The sequence below is a fragment of the Gorilla gorilla genome, chromosome 3, assembly GCF_029281585.2.
Source record: "Gorilla gorilla gorilla isolate KB3781 chromosome 3, NHGRI_mGorGor1-v2.1_pri, whole genome shotgun sequence".
Taxonomy (NCBI): Eukaryota; Metazoa; Chordata; class Mammalia; order Primates; family Hominidae; genus Gorilla; species Gorilla gorilla.
Window position 1 is genome coordinate 120,384,380 of NC_073227.2, and position 16,748 is coordinate 120,401,127.

A 16,748-nucleotide genomic window follows, 5' to 3' on the forward strand; every position below is an offset into this window, starting at 1 on the left:
AAACAAGCTGAAACCTAAATTAGGAGTATATTTCTTTCTAACTAATAGCCAGGTTTCAGCCAATCACAAATAGTACAGCTTTAGCCAACCACTGGCAGCCACCTGGTAATACCATGCCCAAATAAGGCAAATGCCTCGTCACACCATGCCCAAATAAGGAAGATATCTAGCTGTAACCAATCAGGTGATTTCTCTATTTTGCTTCTGTGTTTGGCCTATGAAACCTCACTGCTCACACTGCTGGATGGAGCTCTCTGAACCTGCTCTGGTTTTGAGTGCCTCCTGAGTCATGAGTCACTCTGTGCAAACAAATTTTGTTAAATTTATTGTGTCTAAAGTTTTTCTTTAAACATGGGAAAGGTAATGAATTTAGTTCGGAAATGTTGGCTTTGAATTATCTGGCCAGGGAAAAAGTGGATTGGACAATTTACAAATAAAGTCTTAGAACAGTGATGAACAGATAGTAAGAATTACATGTTACCTATTATAATGATTGTTATTTTGGATCTAAATATATGATGCAAACTTATTCACTTCCCTGCCCATAGACCTGATGTTCATACCCAATAATTTAAAGAGGAAGAAAGCAATCAAATAAAAAATACCAGTTTTTCTGTATGAAGTAGAGTATGTTTTCTAATCTCTTCTCTTCCTACCTTGAAGCATTAGATTAAAGATCCTCTGAGATTGTAAATCCTGACTATATTTCTGTGTGCTACAGGTGTCAATCACTATTCAGGCACTTCTTTGGCAATTAGTGGAGTATTCTTCCCAGTAAATTATAATCTAGTTCAGTTCATATTAATTATACTTTGGTAGCAGTGCCATTATGTGAATGTTAATTTTATTAACAATATATTTTGACTATGGTGGATCTGCAAATTAGAGACAATTTCAGTGTTTCTTAAAACTTTATTATGTTATGCTCTTGCTGAGTACTAAAGCATGAAAAATGCATTTGAGGCACATCATCATATAAAAGCATAGTTATCTTCATTTCATTTATGTTAATTGAGCTTTATTTTCTGGAAAACATTTTAATATTTTGACTGAATTCTTTAAAAATAGGTTTGACAAAAATAAAAGGCAATTAATTTTGATAGAACATCATTTTTATTGGCAAATTATACGTATAGTAATCTAAATTACTCACTAATTTTTGAGCAATTATGTAATAAAAGAATCCAAAGAGCTGAAGTTCCAAGTCTCAAAAAAGGTAGCATTTGCTTTGGTCTTAATTGATTCATACTGATTTATAAAATCATCCTATATTTTTCCATCATTAGTCTTTCATTATGCACTTTCCATTGTGGGAGAAAAAGCATCTTTTCTTTTCTCTTTTGGTAAGGAGTAGTATCCCTAAGGTTTTTTGAAGGTCAGAATGAGATTAGGTTAATTTGTTAAGTTATTAATCTACTCAATAACTGCTTAGGAAGAACCTATCATGGGTAGGTGCTTAACAAGATACTGGGCTTATGAAAAAGAAGAGGAAGAACAATAACAAAACAATTTTTTTGTGAACTTATACACTGTTCTTGCATTGCAAAGAGATAAAAACCATGTAAATGAATAAATTAATAATATAACTTCTAGAGAATGGTAGTGCTATGAAGAAAATAAAATTTGGCAATGGAACAGACAGCAACTCTTTCTTTATTAAAATAACTATTCTTCTGTTATTCCAATTGATAAAAAAGCTTGTAGTTCATATTACTGTCATCTATCTTGATGTTAAATAATTTACTAACATATATTGAGCATGTACTTTGTACTAGGTACTGTTAAGCACTTATATGCATTATCTTATTTAATGCTCAACACTCTCCAAAGAGTGTTATTAATATTTGCATTTTACACATTAGGACACTAAAGCTTAGAAAGGCTTATTGTCTTACTTCAGAGCACATGAGTTGTAAAAGGTACAGCTGGGAATCAAATCTAAGTCAGCATGAGTCTAAAGTTGCACTGTTCAATATGGTAGCTATCAGCACATGTATTTAATTTAAATTTAAATTAATTAAAATTTAAAATTTAGTTTTTAATTGTACTAGCCACATATTAAGTGCATAATAGCAACATGTGGCTGGGGCTGTCATATTGGACTGCACAGACATAGAGTGTAATCCATAATCTCTCAATATTGCAGAAAGTTCTATTGGACAGCATTGCCTAGAGAACAGCTCTTATAGATTCAACTATACTTCCTCCTTCTCACTATATGAAGAATTATTTTAGTCAAGTGTCCACGTTTTCTGTCTTTGACTTTCAGAAGAGCAGTAGAAATATTTCTTTTTGGGTTTTGGATTGGTATTAAACATTTACTGAATGTCTTTTTTTTTTTTTCTTTTTATTATACTTTAAGTTTTAGGGTACATGTGCACATTGTGCAGGTTAGTTACATATGTATACATGTGCCATGCTGGTGTGCTGCACCCACTAACTCGTCATCTAGCATTAGGTATATCTCCCAATGCTATCCCTCCCCCCTCCCCCCACCCCACAACAGTCCCCAGAGTGTGATATTCCCCTTCCTGTGTCCATGTGATCTCATTGTTCAATTCCCACCTATGAGTGAGAATATGCGGTGTTTGGTTTGTAGGATTTTTTTCTATAACTCTCTTTTGTCCTCAGGGAGTGGTGCTTTCCTTTCCTTTGGAGAAATTCAGAGTTTTTGTATTACTCTATTGTGTGCATGTCTGCTTTCAGCTATTCCTCTAGCGTCATGGGTCTTCCGCTACCCCAGCTTTGCTCCCAGTCATCTTGCAATACCACTTGAAGCTCAACACCACTTAGCACCATTGACACCTTTTCTCCACTGAGGCCAAAGATGGAGGGGTGGCACAAGTTGCATTTTCCTGTCACCACCCACTGTCTTCAGCAGCCCTAAAGCACTATCTGAGACTGGGAATTTCCACATCAGAGAATGAAAGCAGAGGAAATTACAACTAGAAGAGACAGTTTAGCTCAACTGTACTTTATCTTGAATCTCAGAGAAATTAGACCACAACTCCCCAGCCACCCTAGCTGCCAGGGGATAGCATGCCTACTCTCAGGGTATTTTGGGCTTTTTTTCATCCTTGTCCCACAAAAAATACCTGTTTTTTCTTTTTTTTTCTTTTCTTTCTTTCTTTCTTTCTTTCTTTTTTTCTTTCTTTCTTTCTCTTTCATTTTTCTTTCTCTGTCTCCTTCCTTCCTTCCTTCTTTCCTTCTTCCGTGTCTTTCTTTCTCTCTTCCTTTCTTTCTTTTGAAAGGGTCTCACTCTGTTGCCCAGACTGAAATGCAGTGGTACAATCATGAGTCACTGCAGCTTCAACTCCCCAGACATAAGTAATCTTCCCACCTTAGCCTCCCGCGTAGCCGGGACTACAAGCACACCAGCATCCCTGACCATTTTTTATTTAAAACATTTTTTTTTTTGTAGAGACAAGTGTTCCAGTGTGTAATCAAGGCTGCTGTTGAAATCATATGCTCAAGTGATACTCTTGTCTCAGCCTCCCAAAGTGCTGGGATTATGGGCATGAGCCACCATACCCAGCCAAAACAACCCTTTCTCAAGCAAGCTTCTTAGTGTAAAAAAATCTAGCTCTCCTCTCCACTGCCAAGTACAAAAATCCCAGGAAAGCCTACGCTTTAAGGGAAAATGGGATGTATGGGTGAAGGAAGCGTTTGGCTGTAGTCCTCTAGTCAGGGGAGGCCTCAACATGAGTTTCCTTCTTAAAACTCCCACCAGCAAAATTGCAGACCTGCTGGCTCCTTTACTGGATGTTTTAGTTCATTTTGTGCTGCCATGACAGAATACACAGGCTGGGTAATTTATAAAGAACAGAAATTTCTTATGGTCCTGGTGTCTGGGAAGTTCAAGATAGAGGGACCAGCGTCTCGTGAGGATCTTCTTGCTGTGCCGTCCAATGGCAGAAGGTGTAAGGGCGAGAGAGAGCAAGAGGAGGCCGAACTTTTTCTTTCACAAGGGCACCGATCCCACCCACAAGGGTGGAACTCTCATGGCTTCTTAAAAGTCTCACCTCTTAATTTGGTCATATCGGCAAATAATTTCAAAATGAGTTTTGGAGGGGATAAAAACTCAAAGCATAGTACTGGCTAACCTATAATGTAAGCAACGGCTTCTAAGAGAAAGTATTAATGTTATTCTCAGAGATGGTAAGGTCTAAACTGATACTGAAGTAAGAACATTTTCTTTATTAGTGAGAATCCTGCCCAGAGCAGCTCTAGGCATTCATAACCACCAGAGTAGTACAGAATGGCAGCTTTTTGTTACTCTGGGATGGGTGCAGCCTAGGTTATAGTCTATACTTAGCAATGGGTTTTTTTCTGATTAAAGGCTGTAAGTGTGGGGACAGGGTTCCTCTGCTAATTCCTCCAGCCACATAAAGATGAAGTCCATGGCCCTCTATTCCCAGCCTAATAAGAAGTCAAGTAAACACCTCAATACAATCCGATGGATTATGTAATGTTAGGCAGAAGTGCCATAGGAGGTACAGAATAGATCTGTCATCATCCCTGGGGTTATTATATGGACAGTCTCAAGGACAGCCTTGGGAGGAAGTGACATTTAAGCTCAGTCCTTAAGGATAGTGCTTAAGGTAGATATTTGTCAGAAAAACAAAAGGGTGATTGGGAAAAATGATACAGAGGCATGGAGAAGAAAAGTCTTAGATAGTTTTCTCAGTTTATTAGAATTTATTTTATTCGGACAAATGTGTTCAGTGGCTTTGAATATGGTATTAAAATATAATAAAATATCAGAGGATAATCCATTTATCACATTCTTTTTTCATTGTTTGCCTCTTTACTTTTTGCTTCAATTTCCAAAAAAAAAAAAATTATGACATACCTGTTATGAATGAAACTACAAACTGTGTGTACTGGAGTTAAAACAAAGATCAATAATGAAATAAGCTTCTGACTTTAAGGAGCTTACCTCAGGTGAGGCAAAGGAAAATACATTGAAATACAGACAAGTTAGAAAGTCAGCTCTTTTAGAAACTAAATATTGGTAAGAGGCTAGGGGATTTCAGGAGAAGCAAGGATAGTGGGAGATCAAGGAAGTCTTCGTAGAGGAAGTGCCATTTAAGTTGAGACTTGAAGGCTGTGTATGGGATTCAGAAATGCAGAGGTGGGGACAGGCAGAAGTAAGAGAATAGGGAAGCAGGGAGCATAATGATTCAGAATATTCCCCTGGAGCTAAACTTGTCTGGGATCACAGCCAGGCTTTCCTACATACTGTGTGACCTTAAGCAAAGTGCCTCAAGTTCTTCATTTCTAAAACAGGGTTAATAGTGATAGCCACCTAACAATGTTGTTGTAAAGATTAAATGAGTTAACATATGTAAAGCACTTAGAAGAGGGGCTGGCATATAATGACGACTCTTTGCGGGTTGGTTATTATCATTATGATCAAAGATTGCACATATTAGGGAATAACATTGATTTGCCTAGAATACTGAGTGTGTGATGTGTTGGGAAGAAAAGGCTGGAAGGGTAGGAAGGTGCAAGATTATGACCAGCCTTAAATATCAACTTCAGAAATATGGATTTTTATTCTACAGATATTAAGGGATCACTGGAAGTTTTGAGCAGATAAGAAACATGGTCAGTCTATTTATATATTTAAATAAATTATCACATGAATAAACTACCATAATTCTACCATTCTCTCCAACAAATTACTTACTGAAGATACAACTGATGGCAAGAAATCCAGAAGTGGTAATTTATTTTGGAATTGGGATAGGTAGGTTGGTTTTGTTTATATCCACATGATTGTATAGCTGTTGCTTTTGCAACAAAAGCAGAATTTGTGGTTTATGTTTGAGAATTGGGCAACTTATAGCAGGCCATTAATCAGGCTGAAAGCATACCTCCATAGCTATTGTCCAGGTCTATAATAAATAGTCAATACATTTTTAAATATATATGAACATGAATACTTATTTTGCTTGCTTTTGATGCAGAAAATAAACCAAGAGAAGACACAGTCCTCACTGTTCTAAAGCTTATAATCCATTGGGCATTACAGACAAATGTATAGCACTTTCATAACATAGTATGGTAAATGCTATACAATAGTGTTACTGACTAGATACCTGGATTTGGAGAGATATGAAAGCTGAGATGTGATAGATGGTTCAGAATTTGCTAGGCAGAAGCAGGCTGCAGGTTTCAGACAGAGGGAACAGAATGTGTAGAGACCTGAAGGCAAGAGAAAACATGGACAGGGTTTTACAAATATGTATATATGAGTGGGAATATTATTTATCAATACTAATATTTTCACTTATTGTTTCTGAAGTTGTATTGTGGACAGTGTCACAAAGCCAGGTGGGCTGCATGAAGTCTGTTGGCTGTGAGTTGCTTATCAGCTCACAGTCTGTTGGCTGTGAGTTGCATTAGGTGAAAGACACTTAAGAAATAAGTCAGTGAAAACCCAAGGAGGTAGCTTGAGTTAATAATCTGAAACTCAAGTGAGGAGGAAGAGTATCCATAACACATATCAAAATTTGGATGTGAAAGCAGAAGAGCTCAAGAAATCTTATGACTTATGCTTACCAATTTGCTGGTAGAAGATTTTGTATGTCATTTATATATACATAGTGTATATTGCCAGACACAATGAGTTTCAAACATAGGGCATTCTAGTGTGTTTGGTTTTACAGTATTAGGTTAGCATAGTGTTCCTTAGTGTTTGATTTTGATGGCTCTGCATGGCATATAGTAAGCACTCAATAAATATTTGCTATGACTCTATTATCATTTCATCATTATTAAAGACAATATGATTCAAGGTAATTTAACAAAGAAGTCATGTAGAAGCCACAGTTGGAAAACACCACAAATATAGTCAGCTCTTGATTATTTTTTCTGTCTTTCACAGTCATTTTATTTTTAATGGTATTTTTACACAAAAGAAATATAGAAAGATGTGACTCAACTCCAGTAAAAGATTAGTGTTGGGAGTTGTTCAGTTTTGATTCCCTGAATAAGGCCTATTACCATCACCTCTAAACAGAAAGTGCTGGTAAATTACACACGAGGGGATTTTTCAATAAAGCTGCAGATAGAAGATTGTTCAAGTTAGAGGAGTGAAATTGTTGTCTATATTGTTAGAATTACATCAGACTGGCTGAAATACTAAAGGAAGCCTGCTGCTTTGATTATAGTATATTTAGGAAATGTATTCAAGGATGACTCAATGCAAAAATTTAAAGCCAGCTGCAGAGGAGCTTGGGAATGAAGGAGAAAACACCTGGGAAGATTAAAAATGGAAATAAAACTCCCCAACTGCCTCATGCCCAAATTCACTAATATAAGCAACCACTCCATATCCCTCTTCCCCAAAAAGGCTTCAGAGTTTCCAGATTATGGACAAGAAAATATTCATATTTTTATTTTGTATACAATCATAATTTAGGCAAGCTAAATGGAAAAAATACCTTTGTAATTAGTCATACATCTTATACATCTTATATTTATCATAAATGTGTTTTTGTTTACCTTCTAACTTTTATTTTAGGTTCAAGGGGTTATGTGCACAGGTTTGTTATGTGGTTATGAGTAAATTGCATGTCACTAGAGTTTGGTGTACAAATGATTTTTTCACCCTCCTCCCACCTTCCACTCTCAAGTAGGCCCCAGTGTCTGTTGTTGCCATCTTTACGTCCATGAGCACCCAGTGTTTGGCTCCTACTTATAAGTGAGAACATGCAGTGTTTGGTTTTCTGTTCATAAATTAATTTGCTTAGGATAATGGCCTCCAGCACCATCCATGTTGCTGCAAAGTACATAATTTCATTCTTTTTTATGGCTGCATAGTATCCCATGGTGTATATGTACCACATTTTCTCTATCCAATCTACTGTTAGTAAGCATCTAGGTTGATTCCATGTCTTTGCTATTGTGAATAGTGCTGCAGTGAATGCATGTATGCAGGTGTCTTTATGGCAGAATGATTTACAGTCCCTTGGGTATATATCAAGTAATGGGATTGCTGGGTCCAATGGTATTTCTAAGTTCTTTGAGATATCTCCAAACTGCTTTCCACAGTGACAGAACTAATTTACATTCCCATCAGCGTGTATAAACATTCGTTTTCTCTGCAACCTCACCAGTCTGTTATTTTTTGAGTTTTTTTTTTTAATAATAGCTATTCTGACTAGTGTGAAATGGTGTCTCATGCGGTTTTGATTTGCGTTTCTCTAATGATTAGTGATGTTGAGCATTTTTTCATATGCTTGTTAGCCACATTTATGTCTTCTTTTGAGAAGTTTCTGTTCGTGTCCTTTGCCCCCCAATTTTTTTTGGGGGGAACTTTGCACCATGTTTGTAAAGCAGACATTTAAATGGTATTAACTTGTTTAACTCATATTTACTGGACACCTTCTAAGCACCAGGTATTAAGCAAAGTACTAGAGATACAGTAGTGAATAAGACTGACTTACTGCCTGAAGGAGGAGATAATCATTAATCAACTAACCATACAAGTAAATGTCAAACTATAACAGTGATAAGTACTACAAACAAGAAGGGTATGCTCCCTGAGACTGTATAGTGGGGCATTCGACCTAGTTTGAGGTAAAAGAAGGTTTTCCTCTGAAGGTGTTGTTTTGAGTCAGATCTGAAGGATAGATGGGGTTTATTAATAGATAGATAAGGAGGGTAGGCCATGGGAGAAGAGTGGCTCAGACAACAAAAGAGAACATACAAAGACCCTCTGTTGTAAGGGAGCCTGATCTAGTCAAGGCACTGGGAGCAGGCCAGTGTGGCAGAGCTCAAAGAGTGGGGGTGAGCACAGTGAGGTGAGGCTACTGAGGTACACAGGGGTCAGCAATACAACACCTAATTTTAAGCTGGCACATGACTACTTGGAAAAAAGACTACATTTCTCAACTTCCTGCAGCTGGGTTTGGCCACATGGTTAAGTTTCGGCCAATGAGGTGTAAAATGAAGTACAGGTTGCAATTTCCAGCAAGTGTCTTTAAAATGAGAAGGCATGTCATTTCCCCCTACTTCATCCTTCCTGTTGACAGAAATTTGGATTACATGGTTGGGGCTCAAGTAGCCCTTTTGAAACACGAGGTGATCTTGGGATAGAAACTCCGCATGGCAGAACCACAAGGTGAAAAGAGTCTGGGTCCTAACACTTAGAGTGCATGGTGGATGTGGCCTGACTACATGACTTTTTGGGGAGGGGAATTAAAATGTCCTTCTGTCTTGTTTATGCCACTATTATTCATGATTTTTTTTCTGTTACAGAAAATCTAATTCCCAACTGATAACCCTGGGGTTTCAGCAGGCTAAAATTAGCCCAGCTAAATCCACTGAGTGTACTCTACTGCCACTTTTTTTTAAATTTGTCAATGATTGTAGAGTGGAGAAGATTACTAGCTTTGTCAGTCAGTTTTTGTACCACTATAAAGAAATACTTGAGGGTATTCTGCTTCTGGTGAGGGCCCCCCAAATCTCATGACCTTTTCACATTTTGAAATACAGTCATGCATTTATGATAGTTCCCCCAATACTTAACTCATTCCAGCCTAACTAAAAAGTCCCAAGTCTCAAGTCCCAAGTCCCAAGTCTTATCTGGAGATGAAGTTCTTTCAACTGTGTGCCTATCAGATAAAAAATAAGTTATGTACTTCCAAGATACAATGGTGGTAGAGGCACTGGGTATACATTCCAAAAGGAAGAAATTGGCCATAAGAAGGGATAACAGGCCCTAACCAAGTCAGAAACCCAGCAGTGCAGGCATTACATTTTAGAGCTTTAACATAATTCTTGACTTCACGTCCCACATCTTTGTGTGAGGCTTGGGATCTCAAGGTTCTGGGAAGCCCCACTGCTGTGGTTTTGCAGGGTGCAGGCCATGTGGCTGCTCTCACAGGTTGGAGTTGAGAGAGTGTAGCTTTTCTAGGTAAAGGGTACAAGCTGCCAGTGAATCTACCATTCTGCAACTCCACTAGGCCTCCTTCCTACAACTCCACTAGGCAGTGCCCTGGTGGGGATGCTGTGTGTGGGCTCCAAACCCACATTTCCCCTTAGTGTTGCCCTAATAGTGCTTCTCTATGAGGGCTCCACTCCTATGGCAGGCTTCTGCCGGGCACCCAGGCATTTCCATACATCTTCTGAAATCTAGGTGGAAGCCAAAAAGCCTCCTTCAGGCTTGCATTCTGAGCATCTGCAGGCTTAACATCATATGGCAGCCACCAAGGCTTGTGGCTTGCACCCTCATGAATGGTGGTCCAAGCTAAACCCGGGCCTCTTCGAGCTGAAGCTGAAACTAGACTAGTTGGAATGTGGGGTGCAGTGCCCCAAGGCGGCTCAGGTGAGGGGGCCCTGGGCCTGGCCACCAACATCATGCTTTCCTCCTAGGCCTCTGGGCCTGTGCAGGGAGGCTGCCCTGAAAACTTCTGAAATGCCTTCAAAGCCCTTCATCCATTGTCTTGGATATTACTAGCACTTGGCCTCCCTTTTAGTCATGTGAATCTCTACAACATAGCCTGCCTGGATTCCTTTCCTGAAAATGCTTTTGCTTTCTTTACCACATGGCCAGGAGGCAAATTTTTCCATTTTTTTGCTCTGCTTCCCTTTTCATTATAAATTCCAACTTTAAGTCATTTCTTCACTCCTGTATCTAATCACAGGTTGTTGGAGGCATCCAGTTCACATCTTGGACCACTTTGCTGCTTATAAATTTCTCCCGCCAAATATCTTAGGTCATCACTCTTAAATTCGAACTTCCACAGATCTCCAGGTCATGAATCCACCCCAACCACATTCTTTGCTAGGGTGTAACATGGGTGACCTTAACTCCAGTTCCCAATAAGTTCCTCACTCCCGTCTTCCTTACTTCATCAGGCTCATTTTCACTCCATATTTCGATCAGCACTTTGGTCACAACCACTTAACAACTTTCTAAGACGTTCCAAACTTTCCTTCATCTTCCTGTCTTCTGAGTCCTTCAAACTCTTCCAACCTCTGCCCATTACTAAAAGCCACTTTCACATTTTCAGGTATCTTTATAGCAACATCCCTCTGCTCAGTACTAATTTTCTGTGTTAGTCAGTTTCTGCATTGCTATAAAGGAATAACTGAAACTAGGTAACTTGTAAAGAAAAGAGGTTTAATTGGCTCACTGTTTTGCAGGCTGTACAAGCATGGCTCCAGAATCTGCTTCTAGTGAGGGTCTTAGGAAGCTTATAATCACGGCAGAGGGCAAAGGGAGAGCAGATGATGTCACACGGTGAGAGTGGGAGCAAGAGAGAGAGAAGGGGGAGGTCCCAGAGTCTTTTAAACAATCACATCTCACATGAACCAACTGAGCAAGAACTCACTCATCACCAAGGGGATGGTGCTAAACCATTCACAAAGGATCTGCTCCCGTGATCCAATCTCCTCCTACCAGGCCCCACCTCCAACACTGGGCATTATTTCAACATGAGATTGGAAGGGGACAAACATCCAAGCCATATCACCAGCTAACAGGAAGTTCTATTTGGCTGCCTCCTTGACTTTATTTTAGCACAGCTGTGAAGCAACTGTAGCATGTTACACAGGGTAGGGATTCTTAAAAAATATTTAGGCAAAGTGTGAAAACATGAACTATTGTATAATGAGTTAAAAATAATTCAGATAATCAATATATATCGTTCAGTTATGTAAATCCTCTTTCCTTGAGGAATGGCTCTCAATTAAAGGGAGACAGGAATCCAGGAGGAAGGAGAAAACATTCTATGTCCTTGTTTAGTCTACGTACATCCTGATGAACTAATGGCTGTACTTTGAAACGTAGAAGGCCCTGGATAAAACATTCTCTCCGTTAATGTAATTTCACATTTCCTAGGCTACATCAGCTTAGGAGAGTGGTTTTCAAATTTTCTCAGTTGCAAAACAGTTTCTTAGGCAAAAGCTTACATGGAAGCTATAATATAGAAAGTTGGAGGGCATATAGCTGCTCTGATTAACAGAGATGTCAGGGACAAAGAACCCTGCCTGAGTCTCCAGCCCCCTCCAGCTGTGTGTGGCTCCCGCACAGGTTTTAGTGGCACACCTTAGGGTTCCAAGGAGTATAGTTTGAAAAACAATTTTGGGGATTTTAAAGGCACAAAGTAATGGTTGCAAAATGGCACTTTTTTTTTCTGGCTTTACCCTTACTTCTTGAAAAAGTCCAATGCCCCGAAGATTCTTCTCAAAATTTTCTGGATATTTCTGGATGGAGTCAGCTAAAATGTCACCTACTCTTGCCTAATCATCCTGTCTGGAGTTGCATCCCTCAATTATGTTTTAAATATTGGTAAGTGTTTCTATTTAAAATTTTTAAATTTCAATAGCCTTTGGGGTATAGGCGGTTTTTGGTTATGTGGATGAATTGTGTAGTGCTGAAGTCTGAGATTTTAGTGCACCTGTCACCTGAGTAATGTATATTGTACCCAATATGTAGTTTGTTTATTCCTCACCCTCCTCCCACCCTTCCCGTTCTGAGTCTCCAGAGTTCCTTATTCCACTCTGTATACCTTCGTGTGCCCATAGTTTAGCTCTCACTTATAAGTGAGAACATACAGTTTTTGGTTTTCTATTCCTGAGTTACTTCACTTAGAATAGTGGCTTCCAGTTCCATCCAAGTTGCTGCAAAAGACATTGTTTTGTTCTTTTTTAATGGCTGAATAGTATTCCATGGTGTATTTATACCACATATTCTTTATCCTCTCATAAGTTGATGGGCACTTAGGTTGGTTTTGTATCTTTGTAATCATGAATTGTGCTGCAATAAACATGCCTGCAAGTGTTTTTTGTTTGTTTGTTTGTTTTGTTTTGTTTTGTTTTGTTTTTGATACAGAGTCTCGCTCTGTCGCCCAGGCTGGAGTGCAGTGACCTGATCTCGGCTCACTGCAAGCTCCGCCTCCCAGGCTCACGCCATTCTCCTGCCTCAGCCTCCCGAGTAGCTGGAACTACAGGCGCCCGCCACTAAGCCCGGCTAATTTATTTTTGTATTTTTAGTAGAGATGGGGTTTCACCGTGTTAGCCAGGATGGTCTCGATCTCCTGACCTCGTGATCTGCCCATCTTGGCTTCCCAAAGTGCTGGGATTACAGGCGTGAGCCACTGCGCCTGGCAAAGTGTTTTTTTGATATAATGACTTCTTTTCTTTTGAGTAGATACCCAGTAGTGGGATTTCTTGATTAAATGGTAGATCTACTTTTAGTTCTTTAAGAAATCTCCATTCTGTTTTCTATAGAGGTTGTACTAATTTACATTCCCACCAGCAGTGTAAACGTGCTCCCTTTTCACCACATCACCACATCCACACCAGCATCTATTGTTTTTTGACTTTTTAATAGTGGCCATTCTGGCAGGGATAAGGTGGTATTTCATTGTGGTTTTAATTTGTGTTTCCCTGATGATTCGTGATATTGGACAGTTTTTCATGTTTGTTGGCCATCTATATGTCTTCTTTTAAGAAATATCTATTCATGTCATTTGCCTGCTTTTTGATGGGATTATTAGTTTTACTGTTGCTGATTTGTTTGAGTTTCTTGTAGATTCTGGATATTAATCCTTTGTCTGATGCAAAGTTTGCAAATATTTTCTCCCATTCTGTGAGCTGTCTATTCTGATGATTATGTGTTTTGCTATGCAGAAGATTTTTAGTTTAATTAGGTCCCTTTTATTTTTGTTGTTGTTGCATTTGCTTTTGGGGACTTAGTCATAAGATCTTTGCCTATGTCAATATCCAGAAGAAAGTTTTTCCTAGGTTTTCTTCTAGAATTTTTATGGTTTCAGGTCTTAGATTTAAGTCTTTGATCTATGTTGAGTTGATTTTTTATACGGTGAGAGAGAGGGATCCAGTTTCATTCATTCTTCTACATGTGGCTATTCAGTTTTCCCAGCACCGTTTATTACATAGGGTGTCCTTTCTTCAATTTATGTTTTTGTATGCTTTGTCAAAGATCAGTTGGTTGCAAGTATTTGTCTTTCTTTCTGGGTTCACTATTCTGTTCCATTGTTCTGTGTATCTACTTTTATACCAATACATGCTGTTTGGTAACTATAGCTTTGTAGTATAGCTTGAAGTCAGGTAATGTGATGCCTTCAAATTTGTTCTTTTTGTTTAGAATTGCTTTGGATATTAGGACTCTTTTTTGGTTGTATATGAATTTTAGAATTTTTTTTTTAATTCTGTGAGAGATGATGCTGATATTTTGATAGAAACTGCATTGAATCTGTATATTGCTTTGGGCAGTATGGTCATTTTCATGATATTGGTTCTTCCATTCTGTGAACATGTGTTTCCATTTATTTGTATCGTCCATGATTTCTTTCAGCAGTGTTTTGTAGTTCTCGTTGTATTAGGAGGTCTTTCACCTCCTTGGTTAAGTATATCTCTAGTTTTTTTTTGTTTTTTTGTTTTTTTTTTTTTTTTTTTTGCAGCTATTGTAAAAGAGATTGAGTTCTTAATTTTATTTTCACCTTGGTCTTTGTTGGGGTATAGCAGTGCAACTGATTTCTGTACATTGATTTTGTAACCTGAGACTTTGCTGAATTCATTTATCAAATTTAGGTGTCTTTTGGAGGAGTCTTTACAGTTTTCTAGGTATATGATCTTTACCACAGGGCCATGTTTGACATGTTTATTTGCAGGAATTTTCACTCTCAAAAAAATTTTTGTTTGTTTGTCTATTTGCCAGTGTATAATCTCTTTTCTCTTTGTAAAATAAGCTCCATGAGTGCAGGGGCCTTTGTTTGGTTTACTGCTGTATCACTGGTGTCTGGCATAGTGTTTGGCATGGAGAATGTGTTCAGTCAATTTTTTTGAAAGTGTATTAATTTTCTAGGACTGCCTTAAAACTTATGATAAACTGGGTGATGGAAAAAAAAAATGGAAATTTATTCTCTTATGGTTCTGAAGTCCAGAAGTCAAGCTGAGGTGTTGGCAGGCCAATGTCCCCTCCACAGACTATTAGAGAAAAATCCTTTCCTGCCTCTTCCAGCTTCTGGTGGCTCCAGGCATTCCTTGGTTTGTGGCTGTGTAATTCCATTACTTGCCTCAGTCTCTATATGACTTTCATATCTGTCTCTCTATATCTCACCCCTGTACCTTTCTTTTTTTTCTCTCTTGTTGCCCAGGCTGGAGGGCAATGGCGTGATCTTGGCTCACCGCAACCTCCACCTCCCAGATTCAAGCGATTCTCCTGCCTCAGCCTCCCGAGTAGCTGGGATTACAGGCATGCGCCACTATGCCAGGCTAATTTTGTATTTTTAGTAGAGGTGGGGTTTCTCCATGTTGGTCAGGCTGATCCCTGTGTCTTTTATAAGGATACTTGTCATTGAGTTTAGGGCTTACCTGGATAATCCAGAATGATCTCATCACGAGACCTTTAATTTAATGACATCAGCAAAATCCCTTTTTCCAAATAAGATCATGTTCATGGGTTCCAGGGGATTGGACATAGACATATCTTTCTGGGGTGTAACCATTGAACCCACTACAAAAAGCATGCTTAAAGGATTCATGAATGACAAGCTAGCCCTTGAAAACCTGTGCTGTCTGCCATTTTCCTTTTCTGTTCTGGCTGCCTGGGGTGATGTTTCCTGTCGCAGCTAATGCCGCAAGTGATAGCTCTACCTTCAGTGACCACTAAGGCAGGACAGTCAGCAAGAAAGCCAGAGATATGGTTATAGAAGAATTTTAGACAAATTCGTTTAACAGACTTTATTTGATCAAAGAACAACTCGTGAATTGAGCAATACTCAGAACCAGAAGAGGTTTTAAGAGCTCCACCCAGCAGTGTAAGCAGTAAGCTTTTATAGGATGAACACAGAAGAAAAATAGAAAAAAAAAATCATCTGATTGGCTTCGGCTAGGCATTTGCCTTTTTGGGCCATGGCGTGTTGAGGCATCTGCCTTATTTGAGCATGATCTGATCAGTTGGCTCCCTGTGATTGGCTTGATGGTCAGCTGTTTGTGATTGGTTGAAACTTGGCTACTCGCAAGAAGAAAATATACTCCTAAGTTAGGTTTTGGCTTGTTTATGTACTAGATTAGGTTGTGGTTTGTTATGTAGGACCTCAAAATATGAGACAGTCCCAGGCCAATGGTCTCCTGCTTATTTAATTTAACAACACAAGATTGCAAATTTCTGAAGGTGGGTCCTTAATAGCTATGCCTAGTGTGCTGTCTCTAGGCTACGCTGAAGCTTCTGGTACCTCATCTGTTAGTGGATGTCAAGTGTGGTGTTGCACTCTCTTCTTTAATTGCCGAAAGAGGAGTTAGCTTTGGGCCTCATCATTGCGAGGAAAGGACTGAGGCTTGGAGGGCTGAATTGAAGATTAATCTGAATGACTAAAACTATGTTGTTTCCAAAATCACCCCCTGTTCCACTTTGAAGCAAACTTGTGTTTTCTCAGTTTCTCCCCGAAAGGAAAAGTTTCTCACCAGGAGTGTCGTGGTGCTTTGTGTATATAAATCCTTGCTGGGTCCATATCTATTCTCCACACATGCCTGGAGTCGAGGCTGAATCATTTATTATTTATTCCCCAGCATGATATAGCTTTATTGCTTATGTTCACTGGGGTTTGGGAAATAATGACTCAGGAAGCAGAAACACACCAGCTACAAGAGTCTGACATTTGTTTATGAGCAGGACAGCCTTGACTTATTATTCTACTTCTTCTCTTGCGTCTCCGGGAACAGATCTAAGAAGTGGGACCTTGTATGCAGTCACTGAGACAGCTGTT